Here is a 5,949-nt window from a genome sequence, read left to right as displayed (position 1 = left end):
GAGCCTCAGGGATGCTGCCTGAGCACCCAAGATGCTGCCTGAGCACCTGAGAGCCTCAGGGATGCTGCCTGAGCACCCAAGATGCTGCCCAAGCACCCAGGATGCTGCCTAAGCACCCAAGAGCCCCAGGGTGCTGCCTGTGCACTGTGCCCGTGCCCCGCTGCTGAGGGCAGGGCAGGGTGGGGATGCTCCCAGCCACGCGTGGCTCCGCGTGCAGGGGCCGACTTGGCAGATGTCTTTCTATCCATTACCAGCTAATGCAATGGAACTGGCTGACAATGGGCTCAGCGGCTGCCAAAATCCAACATGCGGGCTGCAGATGTCCCCGGGCCCGGCAAACGCTGCTGGAAGATCCGCGCGGTACGAGAGTTTCTCCGCAATTCGCTTCAGATGCTGCTCGCACCGTTCGACAGCCATCATTGGAGAAGGGGGCTCCTTCGGAGAGAGAAGCATAAATCCAGCTCTCCATCCCGACTGTTATTATCTTCTCTGGTTCAAATTAAGTGGCTAGGGTCATTTTTTATATGTTGCAATTTGTCTTTCACCTGAGGGCATTGTGGAAAGGAAAAAAAAAGGTGAATCTAGCACGAAAGCAGGGAAGGAGCAGTGTCTTTAGTAGGCAATTAGCTGAGCAAACATCAGGTTCTCCCTAAAACATCAAAATGAAGATTAAATGTAGGCAGACACAGGTAATTCCTTGCCAGCGGGTCTGGTGATAAATCAGTGCCTGCGTCTGCGTGGCAGAAGGCGGCAGGGAGCTCGTACAGCCGCGATCCCCAGTGATGTTACAGGACAGGACGGGATGGGAGACACTACAGCTCCCACCAGCACCGTCAGCTTCACGTCAGCACCCCCCAGTTCGCTTTCTAAGGATGAGGAGTGAGGTTGAAATTAAAAAAGAAAAAAAAAAACCAAACACCACAACTCCTTCAGTAGAAACAGAGACCTAAAGCCAGTGATCTGTTGTGTTTTGATTGGAACACAAGCAGCTCCGTCCCAAAGCAGTCTCTTTTCAATATATTGGGTGATTTAATGAAAAATATTGTTTCCTTTTTGTTGAAAGCAGATGCGTTCTGTGTTTCCACTCAATGAAAATACAAGCTTTTAGGGAAAAAAAAAAGAAAAAAAATGACGAAAACCTGTTAAACGCACTCTGTAGCACCCACAGAGAACTTGATCTCGATATCCAGCTTTAGACCTGGCTAACCACAAGCCAAACGTGTGCTTTGGGTCAGGCTCTTTTTTTCCAGCACTCGGATTATTTTTTCTCTTGAGGATGGGGTTGGGAAGGACTCAGCCCTCAGCACAACACAAATCCTGCCCTTTCAGTAAAGTGTAATAAACTTCTTCCCCTGACACATAGGAAAATGTTTTAAGGCAAGACTTTATAGAGAGCATCAATCACTTCAGAGGTGATGGAATTGCTGCAGAATTATAAGCAAGTCTGAAGTGTCTACAGAGGACTCTAAACACTGTCTTCTATTTATTCTCTGTGTCCTTTGTAAATGTAAACTTCAGTGGAGTCCGGAGGCCCTTCCGTCTCCACGGCTTGTCAATCCAGCACCTTTCACCACCGCTAAAATCACAATTAAAAAAAAAAAGGAGGATTACAAAAACAAACACAGAGCTCACGCTTGCCAGTGATGGCTGTGGACTGGTGCGTCGGCTGCCCCAGAGGGATCCTGCCCTGCGCCCACATTTTCCCACCGTCGGCGGGGAAGAGCAGCACCCCCCGAGCCACCTCCTGCCTTAATAATATATTAATTTTACTAATTAATTATCACTTAGTAACCAGATATTTAATCATAGAATGTCCCAGGTCGGAAGGGACCCACAAGGATCATTGAGTCCAACTCCTCTCTGGTCACCATCTGTCACCGCGGGCAGGAGGCGAGGGAGGAGCAAGTGGGGGGGACACATGTCCCGGCCACAGCACCCAGTCCTGGGTGCCCACCTAGGACCCCATCCCAGCCCCCTAGAGGGGCAGGAGAAGGTAAAAACTCAAACTACATCCCAGAAAAGATGGGGATGGAGACCTGGCCGGACGCACGTGCACCCGCATGTGCCCTCACTTGGGTTTTTATCTCCTGCAGACATTAGACTACCAGTGAGGAACGGTTACCGGTGCACCACTGAAAAAACACAGATTATGGCTCCGAGAAGATCAAGCAGAGGACAGTGCACTGACAGCGGAATGGGGTTGGGTGTGGGAGAGCCATCCCAGCTGGACGGCTGCTCAGAGGACTGAGCACCGGAGTGGGAAGTGACTTTTGCTTCCACAGAAAGAAAGGGAAAAAAAAAAAAAGATAAAAGCTCTTCAAAGTTTTGAAGGGAATCTACATTAAAAACTTCTCTTTGCCAGAATAGCTGGAAAAAAAATATTTTATACATTGAAATGTCCCACAGCTGCTTTAGCAAAAAAAAAGAAAAAGAAAAAAAAAAAAGGCCTGGTTTGAAACATACCTTGCACAAGAGACTTGATCCGTCCCTGGAGTATCCTCATCCCAGCTGGGGGACAAAGCCAGTGCACTCAACACAAAGCCCACAGGGGGACAAGCTGCAACATTTTGTCCCTACCTTCGAAGTAGTCAGGAGATGTACATACATGGAAATAAAACACTGGGACCTTTTTGGTTATTTGCATTAGCAGCTGTTTTGGTAGGTACAAGCAGCTCCTTCTTCACACACAACTGTGCACATCGGTGAGCATCAGTAACTCTGGGCAGACCTGATGTTAAACAGAGGAAAATTCCTTCTATAACTGACACCACAGGTCAAACCACCATCCACGTTACCTGCGGCTGAGGGATAATCCCAGGTCCCACTTGTTCCACCACCTCACTGGGAACTTGCTTTATCAGCCAGGATGTCACCGGCTCTTCACAGCATCTCTAATCTTCTCAAAAGCCATTTGCCCCAAAAGACAATTCAGAACACAATTACCTTGACAGTAAAGCAGCGTTTTTGGGGGGGGTTCACTGCCAGCTCATGACATCCTCCACCAAGTTATGCTGAGAAGCCAGAGCTCAGAAAAGCAACGTGGAGCACAAGTGCAGACAAGTCCGCCCGCACCCCCCGCAGTGGCTCCCGGAGCCGCGGGGCCGGTAGCCAGGGGGGCCGGTAACCAGGGGGCCGGTAGCCAGCGGGGCCGGTAGCCAGGGGGCCGGTAGCCAGGGGGGCCGGTAACCAGGGGGCCGGTAACCAGGGGGCCGGTAGCCAGCGGGGCCGGTAGCCAAGGGGCCGGTAGCCAGGGGGGCCGGTAGCCAGCAGGTAGCGCTGCGGGTCCGTCCCTGCGCTCCACCGTGTCCCCGGGACCCGCCGGCCGGGCGCGCCCGAGCCCCGGCACCGCCGGGGGGTTCGTCTTTCCACCCTACCCGGGCACCCCCGCGGGTCCCCCCACCCCCCTTGCAGGCGAGGGCACCCCCCGCAGGGACCACGGGTGACAATGAACTGCTGGGCTTTTCCAGCACAACCTTTTTCTCACCAGTTTCAAACTGGAGTCGGACCCCACGCTCGGGCAGGTGCTCAGGACGCGATCGGGCGCGAAGCGCCGGGGCAGGTTCCCGCCTCACGCCTCCTCCCCGCACCGGCACCCGCCTTCCAGCGGGATTCCCGGTGGGAGATGCACCAGGGATGCTCCAGCTGCCTGAGACAGACAAGAGCAGAGTTAGAGTTTTCCTTTTCGCCAGTGCCGCCACCTGCCAGGCATGAACCTGAACACAAGTTCCTGCGTTCCCTCTTGTGCCAAACCGCTCTTGTGACCCCAACTCCCATCCCTCGCTGCTGGCTGCATTTAACTGCAGAACAGTGTCAACAGTGGCACAAGGCAAACCCTTCCTTCCTCTGCTGCTCGGTTCTTCCCTTCCGCTAGCAGAAATGATTCCAGGGATGCCAGGAGACGGCTCCCTGCAAACTCCCCGCCGTGTGCCTGGCCCGAAGCGCAGGGCAGGGGCAGAGCTCCCGGCTGCCAGGTGGGTCGGGAAAACAAAATCCGCCTCTTACACAACTCCTTAGTGAGCTAAGAATAGCTCAGAAGCAATCTTTCCTCAATTGCGGGATCAGATTCCTCCTCTTAATGAATGGGCTTGATTTGTCATTAGTCACACAGGAAAGGAGCAGGGGTGAGAGGAAAATCAAGCCTCAAATTCGGACAGGCTCCCTTGCCGCACTGCTGGTGCTGGCACATAGACAGCTCACCAGACCAGCTCTGACTCCTGAGTGTGCATCTGAGGCAGTGGACCATCCAGCTTCTTTCTTCATCCTGATAAAGAAAAACTTTCAGGCTAAATTTTCCCAAGACTGCCCTGGGAGAACAGGTATCACCTCCCAGTGCTGAACTGTGTGTTTCAATCCCATTTGGGCTGACCCAAATCACCCCTGACTCCCCAGTTCCCTGCACAGGCTCCACAACTTTCTGCATGCCGTTTGTTTTCACTGAAGAGTTGCTGTAGCAAAAAGTGCAATACCAGCAAAAGCTGGCAGGGAATCCAGGGGCCAAGTCTGGAGTAAAATTCTGATAATGCTGTGTTTATACCAGGAATTTCTTTGGCAGATTAATCAAGTGAGTGAAGTAACAGATGGGAACTAGCTGGAGACACCGTAGGGGGAATTTCAGTGCAGGGTCAGGTTGGCAGCTCAACCCCTGGAAACGCTGCTGTCGGGGCCACCCCTGCCCAGAAGCAGTGAGGAATTTAAACAGGGATCGGCGCTGGAGCAAAGCAGCACCTGGGAGCGCAGCACAGCCAGGTTGGCACTTGGCCACCACATGTGAACTCACCTCCAACAGTCAGAAGAGAGGAGCCAGGGCTGCAGCTTGTGTCCCCTGGCACATGCCAGCCTGCGCCTCCAGCCCTGCTGCATTACAGAAATGACAAATATCGAGGGCATCGTTAAAGGAAATGTCTCGTGCTCCTGCTTCCTCAAGCGCCGAGTACCCTCACCTTCCCTGCCCACTGGTTTTGTCAGCTCCAGACTCAGATTGCACTTGGAATTTAAAAACACACAAGGTCAAAATTCTGCAGGGAGCAGCCAACCAGCCCAGGCACGGCCGCGAGGCTCTGGTGTGACCATCACTGGGGGGCCAGACGCCAGCTACCACCACGGCTGCATTCTGTCTCCCACTGGCTGGGTTGCCAAACTCCTCCCGGACTGGAGAAGTGGGGAATTATTCCCAGAGTCAGCCACTCAGGTACATGCCATGTGCTTGTTTAAACAGCATCAGCCCGCAGCCGTGTCTGTGTGCCCGGCGTCCCCAGGTGCTGCCCCGAGGAGCGACCGGCTGCCAAGTCTGGCAAAGGGCAGGGAGCAGAGACCACAAAGAAGAGGGTGCGAAATGCTTCGCCAACCGCAGATGGCTGTTTGCAAGAGGCAATGGCCTTCCCATCACTTCCCTCTTCATCTGGAGAAGAACAAGATGGATTCTGATTTTTCGCTGAATAACTGCAACCAGCCAAAACACACCCTTAGCAGCAACACGCAAACGGGAAGGCGGCAGCAGTCCAGCCAGCGCTGTGCAAACAAAAGCAGTGAGACAAAAGCCTTTCCCTAGTTCAACCCTGGCATAGCACCGGTAGCAGTAAGCACAGGCTGGCGGAAATTACCCCAGGATGATTTCTTTGTGTTGTAGGTCCTGGAAGGTGACCTCTTCAAGCTATGCAATTGCCTTAGGGTGCCTCTGCTCCTCCAGAGACCTTCTGCGCTGCTCCGGCAGCAGCACCCGTGGGCAAACGTGGGAACATGCAACCAGGAGCCCGGGTGCCCAGGGAGAACCTCATATCCACATGCTTGACTCAGGTTTTAGCTGCTCCCTGCAATAAAGCTGCACGCATTTTTTTACCAAGCATGATTTGTGAGAGCTGATGGGTTATTTTAATGACACAGCAGCTTGCTGAGGAAACACCACTTCCCCTCCTGCTCCATCCTCCCGACAGGCTACAAGAGAGGGCTCCA

The 5,949-nt window shown here is 53.3% G+C and overlaps 1 long non-coding RNA gene across 1 annotated transcript; it reads right to left on the bottom strand.

Annotated features, from left to right (window-relative positions):
- Positions 1 to 654: 654 nt before the first annotated feature.
- Positions 655 to 5,369, bottom strand: LOC135997133 (uncharacterized). The gene is made up of 3 exons (XR_010607365.1): positions 3,485 to 5,369; positions 2,464 to 2,728; positions 655 to 1,576 (listed from the first exon to the last, which is right to left on the bottom strand). It is a non-coding gene; the product is annotated as an uncharacterized LOC135997133 (long non-coding RNA).
- Between the last annotated feature and the right edge of the window lie 580 nt (positions 5,370 to 5,949).

The sequence above is a fragment of the Caloenas nicobarica genome, chromosome 21 (genome assembly GCF_036013445.1).
Source record: "Caloenas nicobarica isolate bCalNic1 chromosome 21, bCalNic1.hap1, whole genome shotgun sequence".
Classification (NCBI taxonomy): domain Eukaryota; kingdom Metazoa; phylum Chordata; class Aves; order Columbiformes; family Columbidae; genus Caloenas; species Caloenas nicobarica.
This window is presented reverse-complemented; position numbering and strand designations above follow the sequence as displayed.